General features: G+C 40.1%; 1 protein-coding gene across 1 annotated transcript in view; it reads right to left on the bottom strand.

Annotated features, from left to right (window-relative positions):
* The window catches only part of sema4ba (sema domain, immunoglobulin domain (Ig), transmembrane domain (TM) and short cytoplasmic domain, (semaphorin) 4Ba), a 46,908-nt gene extending 30,441 nt beyond the window's left edge, over positions 1-16,467 (bottom strand). The window contains exon 1 of the mRNA XM_058074617.2: positions 16,290-16,467. The gene's annotated coding sequence lies outside the window, so the exon portion shown is untranslated. The remainder of the gene's footprint in view (positions 1-16,289) is intronic.
* Positions 16,468-24,335: the final 7,868 nt, after the last annotated feature.

Raw genomic sequence — 24,335 nt, forward strand, 5'->3', positions numbered from 1 at the left:
CACCTGAAATAAAGTAATGCTAAGAGTCCAAGTTTGTGCCAGTTTGCGCCAATGCAATTTGCTGTGGCGCCTAGTGTCACCAATAAGGTGCCTAGTGGCGTGCAGTGGCTCAAACTGGCTCGTGGTGCCTTGTAATGGTGGGAAAAATTGAGTTTGGTGGCAAGAAAATTTCAAAATGTTTTAAATTTTTGTTGCGCCACTTGAACCAAGCAATAGGTGCAAAGTGTCCACCAAGTGGAACCAAATGTCGTAAACAATCCGCCTATTGGAATCCACTGGAATGTAATGGCGTGAGCCAAGTTGCACCAATGATGCTAGGAGTCCATTGGGCGGGCGCCAGTTGGTGCCAGTTTGCGCCAAAGATTATGTGATTGCCGCATAGTGGCTCGCTGTGGCGCCGAATAATGACAACATGGCAACATGCCGAGCGAAGATAATTTGGCGCCATGGCGAGCCACTATGCGCCAATCACATAATCTTTGGCACGAACTGGCGCGAACTGGCACCAACTGGCGCCAGCCCAGTGGACTCTTAGCAAAATCTAACAAGACCAAAGAGAGCTTCTTTATTAACATGTTTTTTTCATCGGTCCGAGAATTCCTGCCTGCACCCTTGCATGATATGAAAAAAGAAACCATAAAATCACCTTCATTGAGACAAAACCATATTTTACATACTTTTTCTAAAGAACATAGATATTAGTGAATGAGATGAGATGGTATCTTTAAGGGGACTTTGGATGTGAGAATACATTGGTGGAGCTCTAGCAGGACTTCCAGGTAAGTGAGGGAAAATAGAGGCTGATCCAATGATTTTGCGGGTTATTTGCTTAACCTTCTGACTGTCGTTTGTTGTTCACATGACTGCTTTAACTGCCGTTTCACTGATGATCACACTCAGTGTTTCTTTTACTAAATTAGATCTTTTTAACGTGATACTATGGCAAAATAGTGTTTGTGACATGAGTTGGCAGTTAATTAACACAGCAGACATTTTTTTTTTCCTTTTTGCCCCACCTGCAGACTGTGATGGAAAGTCGGAGGAAGACATTGGCCAAAACAAATACTGGAACAGTATGACAAATATTAAGACAAATACTGCAATATACAGTAGAAGTTATCAGTGGTTGACTCTCAAATATTTTCTAAAAAAAACATGCATAAAACAATTCTAAATGTGTATAAATGGCAAATAAAAGGAATAAATGAACATTTAAGATGACTTTTATCTATTGAAAACATGTTTGTTCCCAAGTGAGAAACAGAAATAACTCAAAATAGCAAAATAGAAAGGTGGGGTCAGTGTGGTGTGTCTTGAAAAAAAATGTTGTAAAGCAAGTTTAAGATAGCAAGGTGCATATTGAAACATATTGAGAGGGGAGTAATATTTATATATAAATATAATACAGCTCATGTTGGCCATACATGTACCTGTACCTAATGTTGTGGCCAGTCAATGCAGTTCATATGTATTGAGTTGTTCAGTGTCTGTGCAGCGCTGTGCACCATGCAATTGCGCACAATCGTAACTTTGGATATAAACCAAAATACAGAAGCACCGCTGACCATGTGGCTGGCGAATCACAGAGCATGAAGAGTGAATACATAATGAGCATTTTCTTACGAATATGGATAATGATGAAATGTACTTGTTTCCGTCAAAAATGCATTATCCGTAAATGAGTATCCGGCTCATTTCTACCTATAAACCTTTGTTGCCACAGTCATATTTGTACATATTTATTTTTGCTAATCCTCTGGTAAGTGCATGTAAAATACAAATGCACGGATGAATCTCTCATGACATGCCAATGGATGTTAAATCCCTCAGTGTGACTTAGCGGCTGCAAGAAAAAAAATTCCACTGGCCTTCACAATGGATAGAGGAAAGCCATAAACACAATGAACATAGTGCTGCAACATTAGGGATTGACATATTCTACAGAGATGGAAAAAAAAGGCCATGAGAGTGCACTGTGATTAGATGCACAGATGAGCTTCTCATAAGATGCTCTCCACTGCACAAATGGAAACCCTGTAAGACGTCTCCTGACCCTACATTTGAAGCTATATTTATTATACGTACATGTCACCACACTTTTTAGCCTTGTGTTTGTTCTGTCTAACTCAGCAAGCCAACACGTGGTAAACAAACTGCTGCCATATGCAGCACAGCAAAGGCAGCAAATTCAGAGAGAATGAAAAAGATACACAGTCTTATACTGTTTGACATATCGGAGGTCTTTGTTTTTAGGAAGGGTCATGTGTCTGCCAGGTGAAACTGGAAGTAGGTCAGGTCTGTTGAAACACTCCCACTTTGAACGTCTCTGCGTGTTTACTCTATAAACCTGCTTACTGGAGTGAAATATTGACAGCCATGAGGGTGGCAATGATAACACAGCATCAGCCCCCGAGGCATTTTATACAGTGTTCATCATAACAACAGCAGATCCAAAAATCGGTTTTAAACAATGACATATTGTACATTGTTTGAGCATGTCTACACTTACTGTATAACAAACACAGGCTACTATAAGCCCTGACTCCCTGCATGGGCTGACTGTGCTGTGATTGGCTGTAACTGTAACCTCAACAAGTGCCTTCAATAGCTCAGGTGGAAGTTCAGGTTGGGACCGGGACGTTGTAGCCGCTGCCTGATGGATGATAACATCGTGAGCCTCAAACTCACCACACCCTGCCAAGTGTCCGGCCTCAAATGCCGCACCAGTCTAAAGCTTTTCAAAGCGCCACCCACCTCGGTGAGACATTTTTGAGGCATATTTTGCAGTGTGTAAAACTTACAGGTTAATAGGTGACTCCAAATTGTCCATAGGTATGAATGTGAGTGTGAATGGTTGTTTGTCTATATGTGCCCTGTGATTGGCTGGCGACCAGTCCAGTCTCTTGCCCGAAGACAGCTGGGATAGGCTCCAGCACCCCCTATGATCCTCATGAGGATAAGCGGTAGAAAATGAATGATTAAATCCCATTCAAACTTGACCATTGCATCCCCATTGCATCACATATATTACCATAAATTCCTGTTAATTCCAGTTCAAAGTTTCCTTCACTCTATTGCTTGAATTCATTTCAATTTCCATGGAAAATGTATAACTTTAAAAAACCCTGAAATTGTTCAAACCTACTTACCGACGGTGCGAAAAAATGCTACATTTTCTAAACACCTTTATCAGCCCCTTCCCAAAAGTAAACCATAGGAGGTTAAAAAAGAGGTTAAAAAAACCAAAATGACCAAACAATGTTATGAAAGCTAATATTGACCTTTGGACCACTCAATCAGTAACAAAGCATTGAAACATTTAGCCTGCTTGAAATCGATTAGGCTGGTGTGGGGTCCATGAAAGGCTCCTCCCTTGATGTCCACAACCAGAAGCTGCACGCATTCCACTGGCTTAGCGGCTCAGACACAAGCTCAGGCTATAGGCCACTGGGCAAAAGAGCGGTACACATAAATCACTGTTAAAGGCTGATGTTGTCTATTTCTCCGCATGTCCATCAATGACAACTACAAGCCCACCAAAAGGATTTGACCAAGATGTAAAGATAGGGCTGCTGTTTTGAATCATGCATATATCCTGTTGATTATGTAATTAAACATGGACCCCATATTTATTTGGGGGAAGACCATCTCCTTTATGTGGGGTCTGTAATTGGGCCCCCCCCCCCGACTCTGTGACCCCACTTAGATAAATAGCGGGATGCGCATTCCTCAGTCTTAAAGAGTCACACTTAGGTCTTGGTATGCCAGTCATTTGAGCCCTCATGTGAATCCTTCGTTGGATCGAATTCCAATCATTGATATCCAGCATCCCGGACGACCAGATGTGACCCGTGAGGCCAGCGTATCAGGACAAACCAAGCGGGGCAGATGAGCTCTTGTCACTCAAGAGCGACCCTCCATTGACAAGGCAAAATACAATCCGGCTAATGCTGTCAATCAATGCAAAATACCAGCAGTGCTCAATTCTCGTCGTTTGCTCGCAGCATTACATAAAAACTGATTCCTATAACTAACTTTTAGCAGAAATGTCTCATGTATCAAAAAAAAACAGTCTGACACTAAAAATATACAGCGTGCATGCCTTAGCACGCCAACTGCAGCGCTCTAACCCAACACAGTAAACTCGTACATACAACACTGCCTCATTACCCATCAATGGCGAGGGAGGTGCATTCATGAAGACTAGAATTCCAGACATCAGCATTACAACACAAGCAAGTAGCCAGAATTGTCAATGATCAATTACTGATACTGGCACAATTTATGCACTTAGGGTACTACAAAATCTTGCATATTTTCCGCACAGTGCTGTGATGTGATAATCACGACATGATAGTGATTTGATGTGGATAATGTTGAATGTGTACTTTGAATTTTTGCTTGTAATTTTATATATTGCATGTTTTGGAAGCAGCTACATTGTACATCAAATACAGTGTATTTACCTTGTATTAAATCTAGTAATGTGATGCATGTTTTCATTATTTCCTATTTTGTTTATAGTCAGGTCGGGCGATATGGACCTTAACATGTATCACTATATTTTGGGGATGTATCATGATATGACAATATAATTAAATTCAGGCAAATCTTGTATAAAAACCTACAAACCTTAACCCATATACCGTAATTAAAAGTAAGCTTAGACATGATACTGTGTGTATCTGTGTTCAAAGCAAGCCAGTCTATTCCAGTTATTGAGTACAGCAACATTAGATCCACCATCAGTAGTTAAACACACTTGTTTGGCATCGACCCTAAAATGTACATTTTTAGATGATCCTAACTGACCCTGTTATGAACTTTTCTTTGCCAAGAATCTTTTGTGTTGATGAGTAGACTCCAATCTTCTTTCCTTAGCGGAGGCTTCAGAACCATTCAAAATGTTTTTACTTCCTTTTCCCCCCTTCCGTCACACTTGACGTGGTTGGGAACACAACAAAATTACGGGGCTTGCATTGATCCCCAGGCTGGATGATTTAATGGCTGACTGGCTGTTCCATTTAAGCAGACAAGCATAATAAGGGGATTAGCAGCCTATCAGATGACAGACTTTAGTGTGTTGGGCTGCAGGTATACGGCTAAACCACCAAAATCACATGATTTGATGAGCTTTGTGCAAATGCATAAATAATGTGGTCTATTCAATGTACAAAAATGGTCATGTTTACAGTCGCACCAAACGATTCAAGACACAACGCTCACAAGTTAAGAGATTAGCAATTGAACTTCAAAAAGGGGCCCTCAGAGCACATGTACTACTTTGTTTTCAAGGAGACAAGCCCACCCACTCATGTGGTTGGAGATGCAATCTGTTGCACCGCACGCAAACCCCCACAGCTGGAGGCATGTAGGTGGGTACTGATGTCACGGAAAGATGGATGTGAAATGATCTGTTTCTGGAAAGATGAGACGCGTCACTCTGACATTTGATCTGGTAAACGTGTTCTCAGACGGCGACACGAAGTGAGAGTCCAATGTGTCGCAACCGCACGGACAGGAAGTGCCGCATGATGACTCTTTCACTTTCATGTTTTATTTCTGTGTGATGCAAATTTGAACACATTATTTATTCAACAATTATAAAACACTGAAAACTTTATATACGGGACTCTCTGAAGTCAAGCAATGAAAATTAGAAAAATATGCACAGGGGTTCAAAGAATTCAAGAAACAATACAAGCAGTTGATGTTTGCTAAAGACAAGGTCTTGAACCAGCCATGGTGTGCTATATATATCATTATATTGACAGTTACTATGGTACCCATTATGTCATTGTATGGTCATATCACCTCATACTTTGGTACCTGGTAACAATAAAATTTGTAAAAAATAAATAAAAATAAAAAAATAAAACCATTACCATTACCAATGTCAGAATTCAAATTGCTGTCATATTCTAACGTGAGAGAGGTCTATAGGCGGGCGTGGGTGGAATAAATTAAAAAGAGCTGGAGTAGGTGCAGATTCTGTACGATCTAGAAAGCTTTCTGTTCAGATTATCATGTGTAGCTGCTCTATTGGAGTCCACAACTCTATGCAAAGGGCCAAAAAAATAATATTGAATATAAGAAAATTTAAGATTGGTCACCTTAAAAGCGTCTGTATTATGATTGGGTGATATTTTTTATGTACCGGTATACATTCTTCCAATGATAAGAAAATGACTTATACTGCTATAAAAGTTGATGACTGTGCGCCGCGGCAGATATATAAGATGAATGACAGCTGGGATAGGCTCCAGCATGCCCACGACCCTCGTGAGGTTAAGCAGTACAGAAAATGGATGGATGGATGAAATGCTGTCATTGTGAGGAGAAGGAATGCCCGTGTGTGTAAGTATTTACTCGGCAGACCGCTCAGCCTTGGCACAAAATCATTATAAATACTAAACAATCCCTTTCTGATCGAAACTGGTTGAATTGGTCATAAACCCCGTCAAAAGTTGGCTGAATCTCCTCTTCCAGAGCGTGAATTGAAACTAGCAGGGTTAGCTTGTGTGGTTGTGTGTGCGCGACTCCAGCTAGATGAGTATATTTTCACCAGGTTGTGTTTTACAGCTGGAATATAAGGAACGTTTTACAATCCCCGGTAACGACATGGAAGTTCTGAGTGAAAAAATATAAGAACGTAGCTCGTCTTACCCATAAAGCCACACACAGGGAACGCACGTCCATGACCGTCCTTCAAAATAAGAGCCCCATTTGCCCCATGTCTGCCGAAACAAAACAAGAATATGACATTTACAAAATATCTTCCATATGGTGTTGGAATTGCATGGGTGACTACATCTTCCTTCATCACAAGCAAAGGCATTGCAGTTTGTTGACGGTTTAGTAGCAAAGTGTGCAGAGGCTGACGTCATTGGAGAAGTTATCCAGTTTATTACCAATAAATAAATGTGCTTGACAATTTGAGAATATTTCGTTATATGATTTGTAGCTTCTCATGCATGCTTCTCGTCTCTACTGGATTAAAATTTTATATAGTTTTATATTGTCACATCGTGATACATTCTGAAAATATTGTGATATATGCATAGGTCCATATCGCCCAACCCTAGTCTAGTTAACAAAAGTTTTTTTGATGGTGACAGTTTGACCCTGGAACTGATTACAGTCAAACCTCTGCTTTTCGTATGACCCGGTTTTCGGCAAAAAATTTTGCCTTAGCTTTTATACAGTATTGCATGTACAAACTAGCTACGTACTGTATCAATCAACAAAAGCAAGTGCCCAAACAAAGCACCCTACTCAAGTGCTAAATAACCCACCATGGAGCCAAATAGAGTTACGAGTGCCAGTAATTTGGCAAAGATGCTGGACGTACTGGAAGTTGCATCAACAATACGTTCCATCCATTCATCGTTTAGAATTATTTTTCATAGTTTTCTACCAGTAAAACTACTCCATCCATCCATCAGGGTACACCCGGGACTGGTCGCCAACAATCGCAGGACACATTTCAGTATTCGCCTAACTGAGGTACTACTGTATTTTCCATATTCTGTTTTTTTTAAGTGAAAAATAATTTCAGAATAAAGTGAGCAAAGGATGAAATTGCCTTCATTCAAGATGACTAAAAGATAAGTGGTTGAAAAAGCACGTGTCACAATAGCAACAACCCCCTAAAAGCTGAAGAACACGGTACAAGAGTTAAGTGGTTCCTTCTCTACAGTTTACAATGTATGAGTTTGATGGCGTCATCACATAAATAGGACAAGCATAAAGAATGATCACTACTGTGATTTTCCCAGAGTATTTAAATGCAAGTACCTGTTAGCTTTGCAGATGTGCTCTAGCACAGCAGAATTGTGTGCCTGAACCAGGCAGGTGGATAAGTGCCAGAGAAAGAAAAAAAAAGCATATCTGCAGCAATGTGAGCCCTGCAGCCACTCACACTGCACACAAAACACTGTCTTAAAATATCACGTCTTCCAGCCGAGAAGATGAATTATTCACATATTGCTATCTACAGTGCCTCTCTTCCTAAAACATCGTCCCTGCTGTCCTGTCCTGTCCTGTCTGTCAGGCCTGCACTGTGTCTTTTTCTACCACATGCAGGAGGCTTTTAGAGTAGTGTTGCACTGAGCAGTCACTTCTCCACCTCTATTTGTGGAGCCATATAACAGTAAGGAGAGGAGCGGTAGGCAGACACAATGTAGATTTCCACATGACAACACTACAGGTAAAGTGGAGGGAAACCTCTCACAAGGAAGCGGTGCTCCCTTGAACCTTTGAAAAAGAAAGTGCCGCTGTCCAACATTCAGTATGGACAGTTGTGCGACAACATCATTTTAAAAAGTTGAAAAATGGCAAGTTTGGCTAAAAATGCATGGATTCTTTTTTTTACTATATAAAATGCATTACCGGGTGGCACAGCGGTCGAGTGGTTAGCGCGCAGACCTCACAGCTAGGAGACCAGGCTTCAATTCCATCCTCGGCCATCTCTGTGTGGAGTTTGCATGTTCTCCCCGTGCATGCGTGGGTTTTCTCCGGATACTCCGGTTTCCTCCCACATTCCAAAAACATGCTAGGTTAATTGGCCACTCCAAATTGTCCATAGGTATGAATGTGAGTGTGAATGGTTGTTTGTCTATATGTGCCCTGTGATTGGCTGGCGACCAGTCCAGGGTGTACCCCGCCTCTCCCCTGAAGACAGCTGGGATAGGCTCCAGCACCCTCCGCGACCCTTGTGAGGAAAAGCGGTAGAAAATGAATGAATTAATTAATGAATACAAATAGGCATTCAAAAGATGCATTCAAAGACTTTCATATCATATTTTATACCAGTCACAAGGTGTCAGTGATATTGCCGTAATGTTCAGTGAGACACAAACTACTTTTATTGTAGTTGGGAATTATCTCAATGACAATAATCCCTCATTAAAAACACTGGCTACTTTTGCAGGCGCCACCCCTTGAACGTTACTTCCTGTCTGCCACTCACTCTACTCCCCTCAGGAATACATTTATAAGAACACAACGAGCATAAGTCTCATTTATGTCAGAAATGGCGTATTTTCCTCTTATTATGTCCACTATATTGGGTAATACGAGTACAAGGGTGACCATAGCGGTAGAAAATGAATGAATGAATGAATGAAACTGCATTACCCTCAGATATTGGAAAAGGGAGTTTAGAACATTCAGTTTAGACAGCACAAATGGTGTGACAAATTAAAAAAAATTGACTCCTCAATGCAAGGAGGATAAAGAGGAGATACCAAGAATATACCATCAAAGGTTCCCTCTTTGGCGATGAATGTAGGTGGATCACAAACACGATGCCTGGATTAGTCTGCTGCTGTGTCAGGATGCACATTTAAAGGCAATGAGAGTTGGACAATTAATTGGTTAAGATTACACTCGGCTGTGTTAAGCCTTCTCACGCCTTCTCTCCTCCCTCTTTGGCACTTGCGCTAATGGGAGGGATTGAGGCGTGGGCGTGCCACGCTGTGCCGCAAAGTGTGCTTGCCGCGGCCCGTGCCTGGTCTACGAAAATAGATCGCAAGGTGTGAATAATTTACTTACTTTTCACTGTGTTCCTGTTTATGATATACGTACATTACCTCAAAGGATTGAAAATGTAAGTATCACTATTTTTGTATTTGCGGAACCATTTTAAAGCCTAAACATCTTGTATCTGAAGTATTGATATTTCCGTATCAATCCGCATGTCACTACTCATAATGGAGAATGCGTGGAGAGCTGCATGAGAGTTGGGTCCACTGTCACTGGACTGGTGGGTTTCAGCCTGGCTGGACGACCGATTGCTCGGACGGACAGCACGGGCTTGGGGGCTAATTTGCTTCTTGGCGGATGTGAGACTGGTAGTGACAACGAAAGAAGGAAAGACAAAGACAAGAATTGTGAGGCTGTTCGGGTCCGACATTTGAAGAGGATGACTTTCGTGGTTTTAGTTGCCAGGAGGAGGACAAGAACAGCAATGAAATACTTTTCTGGTAAATGCAGTGTTGCATTTATATTTCTGGGGGTGTTATTTGAGTCTTGGTGCTTAATTTGAATTCATTAGGCACTACTATTAATAACATTAATTACTCTTAACGACATCATCAAAACAGCTATATAAAAAATAGTCTAAAAATAGAATGAATGTCTATGAAAATAATACAATAATTACTATCGACAAACTTTGGAAGTGTTGTTTAAAGTGTGAAATCACTTTTACCAAGGTGACACTTTGCTTTAAGTTCACTTCCCACCTAAAATACAAACATTTTCTTGCGCTGCAAAACAACCTCAGGCTTGTTTTGAACTAGAAGTACTCTGAACTTGGGAAAAACTGATAAAAATGTTTTTAAAGTATGTGGATTTTGCAAGCTGTTAATCTATAAGAAAAAAGAAGCCACACAGAGCCAATAAAGTAAGTTTGACTGTCTCTATCAAAGGACCTAACAATATTTACAGTATATGATACTGTACAGTCAACAGAGAGCTGGTATTGTGTATGTGGGGTTACATGATGTATAAAGGAAAATAAAGCAGAAAACTAGCCAGATTTAGCAGTTATATTCCCACGCTGGAAATGCATTTTACTGTAATGTAGCACAATCTATTTTGGGAGCAAAATGTCCCGTGGAGCACATAGTTTTAGATGGTAATGTGAGGCGTGTGCATGGTGTGCGCTTCGGAGGGTGCGAACAGGTGCATTCACACTCGACCTCCCTGCACTGTTTATGGATCTGCCATAGAATAATGACATTCCAGTGCTACATCCATCCTCTTTCATAATTGGGATGTTTGACAGAGAAACATTTGACTGTTCTATTAGAAAGTTCGATTAGAAATTGCTGTGGAAGCTCTAAAGTGGATTACCCTTAAGAATATACAACCGGTACAAACATCGGAATCAGAATCAGAATGCCCTTTATTGTCATTTTACATACGTATATTAGAATGAAATTGCAGCAGCTCCATTCAGTGCAATACAGTATGACCGTACAAAGTATAGAAATTAGAAACTAGAAGAATAAATAAAGAATAAATAGAAGAATTAGAAGAATAAATAACAAATAACAAAGGGTCTACTTCATTGTAGAGGACGATGGGTTGCCTTGATTACATTGTTACATCTTGTTGAGGGAGATGATGGCTCGAGGAAAGAAACTGTTTTTTACTCTGTTTGTCCGTGCACTGATGGTCCAACAAAACCTGGAGTTGAAACCCCCATCAAATGTGAAATAACCTCAAGTATGCTATTTTTTTTCCTCTGTTTATATTAGCCAAGAGGCTAAATGCAATGATGATAAAAGATCTGAAAATTATTCCGACGTAGGATAAGACTTAAAAGATAAGACTTTTCAGATAAGACTGTTATAAAACATTAACTTGCCATAAGCAATCATTTGCTTCATTTGAAAATGTCATTTTCTTTTCGTTTTATGAAACGTTTAATATGTCTTGTACACCGATTAGATAACTGTGACCAGGGAAGTAGCAGGAATATCAGAAGAGCTAAGTAGCACCATTAGCAAAGTAAAGGGGCACATCCCGGAATGCTCTGTGATATCAAATCACAGAGGCGGAGGAGGGGGGCGGCATGCTAAACGAGACCCCGCCCGGAGGCTGGATCCATTAATCTTGCACTTGTGACAAGGAGTGCACAACAACAAGCTCACCCGCTAACGACAAGGCGGTGCTGTGTGCAACACATTATACGCCGTCCGCCAACCCCCGAAGGTCAAGTGTCAGTGAAGTCGCTCGCGTTTAGACCTTTGTTATTAAACGTACAACAAGTGGGACAGGTGTGAGGAAAACGGGGGTTATGCAAACCTTTCCATGGTATGATATGGTTTCCTCACGCTGGTGAGGAATCAAACCCATAGCTTTTTGGCTTGTTTCATGTCAATTGGTCTTTTTTAAAAGCCCAACTCAAGAGTCGCTGTGCCATTAGAGATATCTCAGAAACTTGGCTCTGTTCCACATCCACAGCCGTTTCCCACATCGTGGCACAGTGCAGGACTGGGAATAAACACAGCAGCCCGCTGTGCTCCCAGAATGCATGTTTGCAGAGTTCCCATCAGAGAGTACACAGTAATAGGACTCCCTGAAGGCCTGTGTTTAACCTTTAGGTTACAAGTGGCTGGCCACTCCACAGCACAGCCCCCATTACCACCTCTCGGAAAATTAACCCTTTCCTCAGCCATTTCTCTTCATCAGCACAGACTGACATGATGTGATGGGAAGTCAAGGACAGTTGACTTTGATGTTTAGGATGGTTCTTCTTTATGTGCTTGTTTTAATAGTTTGACGCTAATTGCTGGCAACAAAACTAAACAAACTATGGTAGTAACTTAAGTGACTTAAGTGACTGTAAGGCAGTGATGCTCTTTTGCTCGTTCCCAAGGTCAGCATCATCCGATTTCCTCTTCTCCACTTCCAAACCTCGCTTGAAAATATAGTAACAAGTATACAGATACTTAAGCTTCACTTGTGAGTAATCACGTCTCCAAATAGTGGAACTCGTTGTCTCTCAAATTGTTATTATTCTTACTCGTCACATAAGTGACTCAAGTTTTTTGCTATGTGCTAACATAAAAAAGTAAAATGAACAATTAATGCTTTGATGATCACAAAGCGGTTAGCGCGCAGACCTCACAGCTAGGAGACAAGGGTTCAATTCCACCCTCGGCCATCTCTGTGTGGAGTTTGCATGTTCTCCCCGTGCATGCGTGGGTTTTCTCCGGGTACTCCGGTTTCCTCCCACATTCCAAAAACATGCTAGGTTAATTGGTGACTCCAAATTGTCCATAGGTATGAATGTGAGTGTGAATGGTTGTTTGTCTATATGTGCCTTGTGATTGGCTGGCGACCAGTCCAGGGTGTACCCCGCCTCTTGCCCGAAATGAGCTGGGATAGGCTCCAGCATCCCGCGCGACCCTCGTGAGGAAAATGCGGTAATGAATGAATGAATGAATGAATGAATGAATGAATGAATGAATGAATGAATGAATGATCACAAAGCTGAGGTTTTGTGAGGTACAATGAGATATTGTGTTACAAAAAGCTAAATAAAAAGTAAAAAAAAAGTAGAGTTAATCCCTTGATAATGGCTCAACTGATGTTTTGTGAAGTACATTGAGGTCTTGTGTTATATGCTAACATCTTGTGTGACGTCATACATAATGGTGACTGATCTTTTGGAGTAAGTGTCACAATAAAAACACAAAAAGCTAAAAATAAAAAGTAGTTATTCAAGTAATGATCTCTGAACTGAAGTCTCACGAGGGGCATTGGTGTCTTGCGTGATATGTTGATGCCTTGTGTGAGATACGCAATGATGGTTGTTTAAAAAAAAAATTGCAAAAGAACCAAAAAAAACAAAAACAAAAGAAAATCTATAATGAGCAGCGTTAATGTTTTGGTTGTTGCTGACAATGGTTCAGACTCTGAAGTTTTGTGGGTTGCAATATAAATAAAACTTATTATTATTGAATAATTATATTCAATTATTATTGTAGCAGGTATAACAGCACCTCTTTTACAGATTTTTTACAGATATTACAGATCAAATGTATAGTCAGCACTTCAGACGGAAGCATACAGTATATAGTCTAACATTATGCTCTTGATATTTCAAATGAAATAAATGATATCATCCATCCATGGAGATTTTGAATGTAGCACAAAAAGTACAATTATGTATGCTTGTTATCTAAGCCTCACATTGGAAGGAGTCAACCTGACAATAGAAGCAGCATACCAGAGACTGGCCCTTGGTATGCGCTTACAACATGGAAACACATCCAGTACCAATGGTGGCAGCACATGTGATGAAACACAATACAATGTATTTCTTGTGCGTCCTATTCAATCCTGTGGATAGATTTAGTCATGTACAACAGGTTGCCCACCGCTTAGAGCTACTTGGCTGCACGATGGAATAGTGTATATTAATAGCATGTATTCAGCAGACTCCATCACAGCAGTGTCACAAAAGCACCTTTCAGTATTCCAACTGACAATTGACTCAATGCAGGAATCGACCTCAAGTTAGCTATCGTGGTGTCATGCCACGCCATACATTTCCTGTATTTTCCAGCATTGATATAACAGGCAGCGTGCTTTACCAACCAGGCAAAGTGTTTGTGACAGCATCACACAAGCGGCTCATTGTGGAGGCCGCCAGCATCCAGAATGCAACTGCCAGCTGTTTTCTTTGTGGATCACAGCAAAGGAAAACAGCAGGCCAAGGTCAGCACAGACAGGCTTTTCTCCTGCAAGCAGACAACAACGCTCCATCCACGGGGAACTAAAACAAAAAGTCTATGTCACATGGACCGGATCATTATTCCAACACCCTAGTGGAGTCATCTGCCATTCCCAAATATTCAAACAGGCGTCCGTTGAGTGTAGCTCCAGCGGGCTCGCGGAGCATTTGAGGGTGATTGTGAGACTTATCTGCAAAGTTCATGCACGGCAGCCTTTTGAGAGGGATGTCAGGCTGTCTTCAGTTTTCTGTAGAAGATGTCGCTAATGCCCGCTCTCCTCTTTTTGAACTATGCACCAACAAAAGCACACAAAAAGCACACACCTCTGCCAAGCTGTGTTGCGAAATCAATTCTGGAGCATCTTAGCTAAGGAGGAAAGACACACACAACTTCCTACACTCAGAAATAAAGAAAATATAAACAGACATCCATCTATTTCCTATGCGTCTTTCGCTCATTTGGGTCGCGGGGGTATGCTAGAGCCTATCCCAGCTGACTATCCCAAGCCCTGGACTGGTTGCCAGTCAATCACAGGGCGCATTTAGACAAACAATCATTCACACAAAACAGTACTTTACATACTTTTTACATTTTACATACATACAGTATTTTAAAGAAAAATATCTATCCATCATACCAAGCATGTTCTGCTGAATATTAAAATTTGGTAACATTTGAATTCAATTGACTTTATTGACAAATTTCAGATGTGACTTTTGACTTTAGCTCAAGGATTTTTAAAGATGTTGATATTATCTTTAATAATTCCATCAATTTGTGAATTTATACTAAAATGTGATCTAAACCTGCTTGGAAAAATATTGATATAATAGTTAATATTTATGAAACATGTATTGTTATTATTGTTGTTGTTACATTAGTTATTATTAATATTATTAGGTATTCCTTAATTATGATAGTTTTTAATTACTTGGTTTGTGGATTAACACCAAAATTATATGCAAAACTGACATTGACATAGATTTAGAAAAATATCGAATTACTATTATCCTTATTATTACTATCAATGTTATCATTATAATACAGTATATACTGTATATTGAACATATACAGTACACACAAATATACATATGTATTTTTTGTATATATAAATATATATATATATATAAATATATATATATATATATATATATATATATATATATATATATATATATATATATATATATATATATATATATATATATATATATTTTACATTTTCTTTTATTCCCTTTTTTCAACATTCTGTATATACTACAAACTATAGCCTGACAGTTACACCATCAAAAATGTAAAACTTTAATTGATGAACACCCAACCACCTTGGAGCAGAAATTTTGAACTTTGTTGATCCACAGAAAGATCTTTACTAAAAACTTTTTTTTTCAATGTAAAAGGTCTAAAGAATAAACTAGAACAGGAAAGCTGATACATATCTAGCCCATGTTTATTATTGACAGACTCTTGACCTGCTTAATGACTTGGAACAAAATTTTCCATTTACGGTTTTACCTAGTTTACCACCCACTCTGTGGGCTTACTGTGGGTAGCTGTACGTGACTGGGGGTGATAGATATGAACTTCCCCACCATCATGTGATTGTTTTCAATCAAACAGCATCTTTACCACATCAGTATCGACGTAGACCACAGGAAGGTTCCATACACCTACTCTCTCTGTCTATGAGGATGTATGTGGTTGCAATGTTCTCACAGATGAACCAGCAAACCAAAAACATGAAAGAAATCTTACAAGTGCAACATGAAATACTACAAATCTCTTGTGACAAAGTCCTGGGGTCAGCTCACACTCACCATAATCTCTCTCTCTCTCTCACACACACACACACACACACACACACACACACACACACACACACAAACTTTACAACTATCTTTCAGGGAAGTGAATGGACAGCCTGGCATCACCCCAACAGGTAACCAGAACTGCAAGAGCACTCACATCAATCATTTATGAGGCCACTGCACGCACACTTTTAATGAGGTCTCCTATCATAACAGCAGTACTTACACTCTTGTCAGCCATGAACCCAAAACTCCTTTCTTCCACCTCGAAACAGCCAAAGGGGAAAAATCCACAGAAAGCAGCAGTATAAGCTCAATGACAGCTCTGACTGAGCGGCTCCACGCACTCTCTCTCGTTCTCTTCTCCTCTCTGACACCGTGTGGCTGGACTGGGCTTGCTGGTGCTTCGTCAACGAGTGATGGGTCGTTCGCGAACGATTCACCTCTTTGAAGTGTACAAAGGTACCTGGTTCTTTGTTAAACGAGACGTTTTTTTTCTCGTCTTGTTTTACTATCAAAGCCACACGTGATTGGTCACAATGTATGTGTCAACAGGAAAATTAACAGCAGTAACAAACCTGGATGCTGCTTTGTAATTTAGTTTTGCATATTTTATTTTAGATTATTGTGTGTGCGTGTGTGTGTGTGTGTGTTGTTTCACTGTAAATATTTGGAAAATGTACAAACAATACACACAATAAAAATCGGGCCGTTTTTCTAATTGAGATGGGTCTTTTTCATGTTGGGCATATAAATACACATATACATAATAGACATATAAATATAAATGTTTCATATAATTGTAATTTGTTAAGGTACATATTTTCCAAATGTATCAAATTTAAGCAACAAAAAATACGAGGAGCCATTTGGGAGCCAAAAGAGCTGGCTCTTTTAGCGAGTCGAGTAAAAAAAAACAGCTCCCTAAGATGAGCTGAAATTCCCATCACTACAGTCAACACACCAGAGCTCCTCCTAGCCTGGAGAAGTTCATGACTCCAGCATGATGTCTCATTTCTGACTGTTACAAGAAAAGCTGCATATTTTAATTTAATGTATAGGCGAAAATATATATATATTATAATAATATAACAGGTTTATATTGTTGCTTTAACATATGAAAAGCAACCGCACGTTTGTCATGAATGTTGCCTATTGTGCAAAAATTGAAATTTAAATGAAGTTCTAACAGTGATATGTGTCCCTAAAACATGTTTATGAGTACTAAAATATGCATCATCTCCCTCACTTGCTTGCTTTCCCCACTTTTGAACTGAATTTTATTTCACTGTACTTCACATAGGGACTAAGCTAACCTATCAAGATGTCATCGTAGCTCTCATGTTTGCGTCCTTTTGTCACTCCTTAATGTTGCATTGTTCTGTGATGGGACCTGTTAAGTCCCCGTTACACAAAGCAAGAATCAGCACAAATCAATCAGCCGAAATGAAAAAAATTCACAATTGAAACGGCAATTTCAATACATTTGAACTTTTCGACTGCAACAGAAAGTCATTTCCTATGTACTTGTTCAAATATAAGTATGTAAGTATGTAAGAAATCTGCAGCTTAAGACCAAATCCTGCTGGACGACAGCCGGCTGAAGTTGAAGCAAGCAACAGTGGCAAGGACAAACCTTTCAAAGGCTCAACGTACAACACAGCTGATGTAACATAGTCGTGACACGAAGCCCCTATGGATTGCATACACACATCTTTAGTCATAAAAAAAATGATGCTGTTTGTTACATTCCAGTATTGAGATTATGTTATTTCAATGAACGTTACTGAGCTTTGCATACAAATATGTGTTGTGTTTAACTTTTTATTCTGCTTCTTTAAAGCGTATCACCAGTTCTAAAAACATTTCCTGAAAACTAAAAGAAACAGGCTAAAAATACTCCAGCAAATAAACATGATAGGTGTGCAACAACAGTACCCTCATTTATTTAGTGACACAGAAAGCAAAATGAACAAAACCGAACACGGTTGCTCATTTAGGAACAACATAGCTGGAAAAACAACAACTTGCCAAAAAGCCCAATTTCTTGCCTTTAAATTCACTGTTATATATAAAATGAAGTTTGCATAACCTGTTATAAATTGTATTTAGGTGGATGTTATGTGATATGTAAGAAGCTGCTAACACAAGTTGCACTTTGTTGAGTCATCTGTAACCTTAAAATACCTCCACACTTAGGCAGCCAATAAGTCTGCCACCCCACAAGTTACCATAATGGTACAACCTGACATTTTCATATAATTTTACGGCAAGACTAACTGACTCAAAATCAAATAGTCAAATAGTCAACTATTCTAAGACACCCCTACTGTAGGCCAATAAAAAACATGCCGTGACCCATAAATGGTGCACAGGTTGCACTTTGGATGACGTTGACCTTTAATCAACACTAGCAATGATATATTAACCAGTTAGTATATAGTCCTCACATGGTAGGTTATTATATTTCTATGCATTTCTATTAAAGGGGACCTATTATGCTTGTTCCACTTTCCTGAGCTATAAATGTTGTTCGAATGTTGTATTCTCATGTTAAACGATGCCAAAGTTTCAGATAATGAGGTTTGCACATTTGGAAGTGAGAACTAAAAGAAGTTTGGGATGGATGAAAACGCTCGGTTTAAGAAGGGGTAGTAAAACCGCCCGTTTGTGATGTCACAGAGGAGCGGACTGCCTTATATGGGCGTGGCTGTAAGCCAGATATGCTCTCTGCCCAAACTCTCCTTCTCTGATTACGTTGCTAGCAATGGCTAGTACAGGAAAGCCACATTTGTTTCAGTTCCTAAAGACGCCACCATCAGACAGAAGTGGTTGGAGTTCCTGATTCCCTACCAGCAAAAGAAATGCATTTTAATCTGTCAAAAGCATTTCACACTGGACTGTTTTGTGAACATAGGCCAGTATTCAGCTGGACAAGATAAATCGCTGTTTATGATCAACTCCTATACCGTTTATCCACTCCTATAAAGTTGGGTTTGCAGATTAGCGGCACAAAGCAGAGGTCCTTAAAAGCACTCGGGAGTGTGACCAACCACAGCGGAGTGGGCATGCCTGGAGGTGGGCCGTGGGTGGAATAAATTAAAACAGTAGAGTCACATTACATTACAGTCATGTCAGCTGACTTTGATTCATGCCACTGGAGATCTCTCAAGGCCGGGATACAAAGGAGGAAAAGCAATATAAAAACAGAGCTATTCAAATCATGCAAGTTCCAAATATGACTTGCTCAAGAAGCTGAAAGACAAGACGTACTTGAGCTTTCTGGCTTGAAAATGATATTTCACAGCATTCAAGTGAAACTGCAATTTGTTAAAAGGTCTTGTTCAAGTCAAGTTCTCCCTGGAAATATTCCCTGGGTAAACAGAGAAGCAAACGATGGCGAGGTGTTGAAACAGGCACGACTGTTTCTAAAATAGCTTGTGCTAATTATATGTTTGAGGCATGTGCTGAGGAGGGAGACACAAAGACGATTGACTGGGGTCGAGGTTATTAGTTAGTGCCTTGTCACGCAGACACTGTGGATGTCTTCTTCTGATGCTGCCTAGATGGTGTTAGCACACCTCTGCTTGAGTGTGACCACCTGCTGCTCCTATTGCTGCGGAAAAACCCAAGAGGCCATCCAGAACCTCTTCAGCAGACGTCTAACCACACTCTCCAGACTAAACACACGCAGCGCCTGCACTGTTTCACTTACTGTAGCTAATGTGACATCCGAGAGTTTGATGCCTCTCTCACATTGCTGCCATCTGTTCTACTCACAATCAGACCTGAACAGCGGCTAAAATTCCATGACTGACAAGCTTCATACACTCCGGATTGCCCTATCACTTGTATGTGTGTGTGTTATCATGATTTACGGCACTAATGCATCAACATGGTTGTTCAATGCACCAATAAAAGGTGATGGTTATGCAAAAAACACATTTTCAGAACAAATCAGAGCATGTGAATGAAGGTTTGAAAAAAAACCAATTATAAAACATTAGTAAAAACAGGTAAAAATAAATGTACTGTACTTATCATGGTCAGGTTTGGAACCGATTAACCACAATAAATGAGAAATGACTAGATATCAGCCTCTCAGATATGAGCACTACAATACGAACCCTCCATTCCAGACACCAGCAGTGCCAGGATAAAGCCCACTTGATCACAACAACAGTGTGTGCTCACGCGTTTAGTCAAGAGTGAAAGTGATGCCACACATGTGGCAGTATTTTTTTGTTAAAGTCCGAAAAAGGTGTTGTAACTGAGTGCAAAACTTGTCACGCACAAGTTTCCTGTGGTGGCACCAAATTGGCGAAGTTGAATACGGCCAACCTCATTATGCATTTAAAGCAGCATCATAATAAACAGCAGGACAATTTATGACCACAGAGAAGAAGAAAGATTTCAAAATAACAAATACATCTATGTATGATTCATGCTGACATCAGATCAATATCAATATTGGTCGATTGTCAAGGCTGCAAAGAAAATGTTGGGTAGTCATCAGTATACAAATATTGCATACTTATACAAAGCAAGCTTCCTTATATATTAATTGAATATATTCATTGCAAGAGCAAAGAGCGATATGGTTTTTATCATTAGAGCCTGCTTGACATGAAATAACACCCCTATGGTCACCCTTGTACTCGTACTACCCAATATAGTGGACATAATAAGAGTAAATACACCATTTCCGACATAAATGAGACTTATGCTCGTTGTGTTCTTATAAATGTATTCCTGAGGAGAGCAGAGTGAGTGGCAGACAGGAAGTAACATTCAGGGGGTGGTGCCTGCACAAGTAGCCAAGTTTTTAATGAGAGATTATTGTCATTGAGATAATTCCCAACTACAATAAAGTAGTAGTTTGTGTCTCACTGAACATTACGGCAATATCACTGACACCTAGTGACTTGTGTAAAATCTGACATGAACTTTTGAATGTCTATTTGTATTTTAATTCCTTCATTCATTCATTTTCTACCGCTTTTCCTCACAAGGGTTGCAGGGGGTGCTGGAGACTATCGCAGCTGTCTTTGAGAGACAGGGTAAACCCTGGACTGGTCGCCAGCCAATCACAGGGCACATATAGACAAACAACCATTCACACTCACATTCATACCTATGGACAATTTGGAGTCACCAATTAACCTAGCATGTTTTTGGAATGTGGGAGGAAACCGGAGTACCCGGAGAAAACCCACGCATGCACGGGGAGAACATGCAAACTCCACACAGAGATGGCCGAGGGTGGAATTGAACCCTGGTCTCCTAGTTGTGAGGTCTACGCACTAACCACTCGACCACAGTGCAGCATGTATTTTAATTAATTTAGCCAATTTTATGCTTGAAAATGCTTAATTTAGTAAAAATAAACAAATGTTTTAACTAAAATAGGCCACAAAAAACCATAATAAATTCATGTATTTCTCAAAAAAGATAAAAGCGTGAAGGTGTGAATTTCAAACCGCAACGTGTCAGAACAGTTATTTTCCATGACTAAGAGTTAAGACTTAGTCAGAATGATAAAGACATTTTGAGGATGTTGGAGAGGTTCATGTGTCATTCACCACATGCTCCTCTATCACACTAGCTCAGATTATCTGGTGTATGCAGGATGTGGATTTTTTTTTATCCGTAGGGGAGTAAATGTATCCGTGATGGCTCAGCGCGACACCTTTGGCACGGGTGGCAGAGCAAGCCTAATGTCCCCCACCCACACTGGCAGGAAGGTAAGACCTCCCATGTGACTCACCTTAAGTCCTTTCATTAGACTGCTGCACACATGCTTGTTTTCTCTGCGATTATTAGTCACCAAAATGCTAGTGGAGTTCCCAGCACTGCCAGTCACATGTCGCAATGTGTATTTTACTATGACGCTGTTTTGCTCACTCAGTGCTAGCTGCATGTGGTCGTTCCTCTTCAATGTCCCTCATTAATCTGCGTTGGTTAGTTATTAATTGGGTTAACAATTTGTGAAACCAGAGCGGCTGTCAGCGTTGGCAAGGTGAAAGCCATAAAAAAAAAAAAAAAACAGGATGAACAGCTCGGATGCTCCTCAGGTGGCCCATGTCAGCTGCTCAATTTGCCTGTATGGTCCTTGTTGAGTCCCCCCAACACACACACACACACACACACAACACACGTGCACATACAGGCACAGCCGACCGACAGATAGGGATTTAATCAAGCATTTCCATAGCGGAAAAAATTGATTGAGCAGTGCAATTGCTTCTCAACAATTTTCTCAGTGTCAAAAGATCTGTGCGCTGAAAATTGGATTTTAATACAAGATGACCGTATTGATCTTTTTTTTTTAACCATGCATAAGATCTCTGAGTCTTTGTTGGAGACACTTTCCTTTAATTGGTTCATTTCATTAACTGTTAAAAGTGGCATATTTGGTTTGTTGGGATTTTAATTATCAGCTGATGACTCCTTAAGCAAATAATAGAGCATCTAAGTAAAAAATAATTAGCATATTATAGTTCAAAAGAGTAACAGTAAAGCACTTCAAACAGTAATTAATTGATGGACTATCAATTATGAGAAACTTGTATGGCGAAATATGGCTTAATGGAAAGATAGTTAAAATACCATCCATGCCGTATATGGACAAATCTCTTGGGACACGTCGCAAAATCAATTAATTAAAGTGAGAGGTTGGATGCTATTGACTATATGTCAACATACGACAGCGGTGTAATGACCAGGTGTCCAAACACTTTTGTCCATATACGGTGCTGAGGTTGAATACAATCTATATTTCACTCTGTTGAAATGGAATCATTCTATTCCAGGGTCAAAATGTCACCATTGAAAAAAAATCTTCCAATGAGGCAAAATTACCTGCATTTTGCTGTCGGGTTAGCATCAACAAATCAAGCATTCGAGCTTCAACACATCAAACCTTATTACCCACCTGAAACACCAGCATCACTACAAGGCCTGAAGCCCGGGGCTTGTTCTTATTGCAGCGGCATTTGAAAAGTGCTAAAAAAGTTTGCCAATCCAATCCAACCATGTTTGTAAAGCCTTCTAAACACAAACACTGTGGACCAAAGTGCTGTGCAGAATAATATTCATTCATTCATTTTCTACCGCTTTTCCTCACAAGGGTCGCGGGGGTGCTGGAGCCTATCCCAGCTGTCTTCGGGCGAGAGGCGGGGTACACCCTGGAGTGGTCGCCAGCCAATCACAGGGCACATATAGACAAACAACCATTCACACTCACATTCATACCTATGGACAATTTGGAGTCACCAATTAACCTAGCATGTTTTTGGAATGTGGGAGGAAACCGGAGTACCTGGAGAAAACCCACACATGCACAAGGAGCAGAATAATAAAGGACATAAAAGTATAAAAAGTATCAAAAACATCAAAGATATCAAACAAGAATATAAAAAAAACATACACAATAAAAAAACAATGGAAATGAAATGAAAAAATAAAATATATTAAATAATAACAACTTAAATCGTGGGTGGCACGGCGGTCTAGTGGTCAGACCTCAGACCTCACAGCTAGGAGACCAGGGTTCAATTCCCACCCTCAGCCATCTCTGTGTGGAGTTTGCATGTTCTCCCCGTGCATGCGTGGGTTTTCTCCGGGTACTCCGGTTTCCTCCCACATTCCAAAAACATGCTAGGTTAATTGGCGACTCCAAATTGTCCATAGGTATGAATGTGAGTGTGAATGGTTGTTTGTCTATATGTGCCCTGTGATTGGCTGGCGACCAGTCCAGGGTGTACCCCGCCTCTCGCCCGAAGACAGCTGGGATAGGCTCCAGCACCCTCATGAGGAAAAAGCGGTAGAAAATGAATGAATGAATGAACTTAAATCGTGCAAAAGACCAGAGAAAAGAAATTAATGTTAATAGCACTGATGTCATGATATTTAGTAAGGACACATTGTCACTTCTCCAGGTGTGCACAAACTACATTTAAATCTATATTTAAAAACGAATAAATAAAAAATTATCGGTATGGGTCTTGAGAAGCAGGACATCAGTATCGATATCGGTATCAGTATCAACTTAAAAACATATATTGTGCAACCCGAGTGAAAATGTGTGCTTTTTTTACAGGCCGTGTGATGGGGCTACTGCAGCGGTTCTTCTCGGTCACAACCGCCCTGATTTGAAATGTAGTACTATTGAGAATCTGAAGTATTTCTTTATTTGACTGTACAAACCACTGTATGAGTTGTTGGCACAAGCATAGTTCAAGCATGAATAAAGACACTAGCAGGCCTGTCA

Source organism: Doryrhamphus excisus, linkage group LG1 (assembly GCF_037039965.1).
Source record: "Doryrhamphus excisus strain RoL-2023G ecotype Guam linkage group LG1, RoL_Dexc_Guam_v1.1, whole genome shotgun sequence".
Lineage (NCBI taxonomy): Eukaryota > Metazoa > Chordata > Actinopteri > Syngnathiformes > Syngnathidae > Doryrhamphus > Doryrhamphus excisus.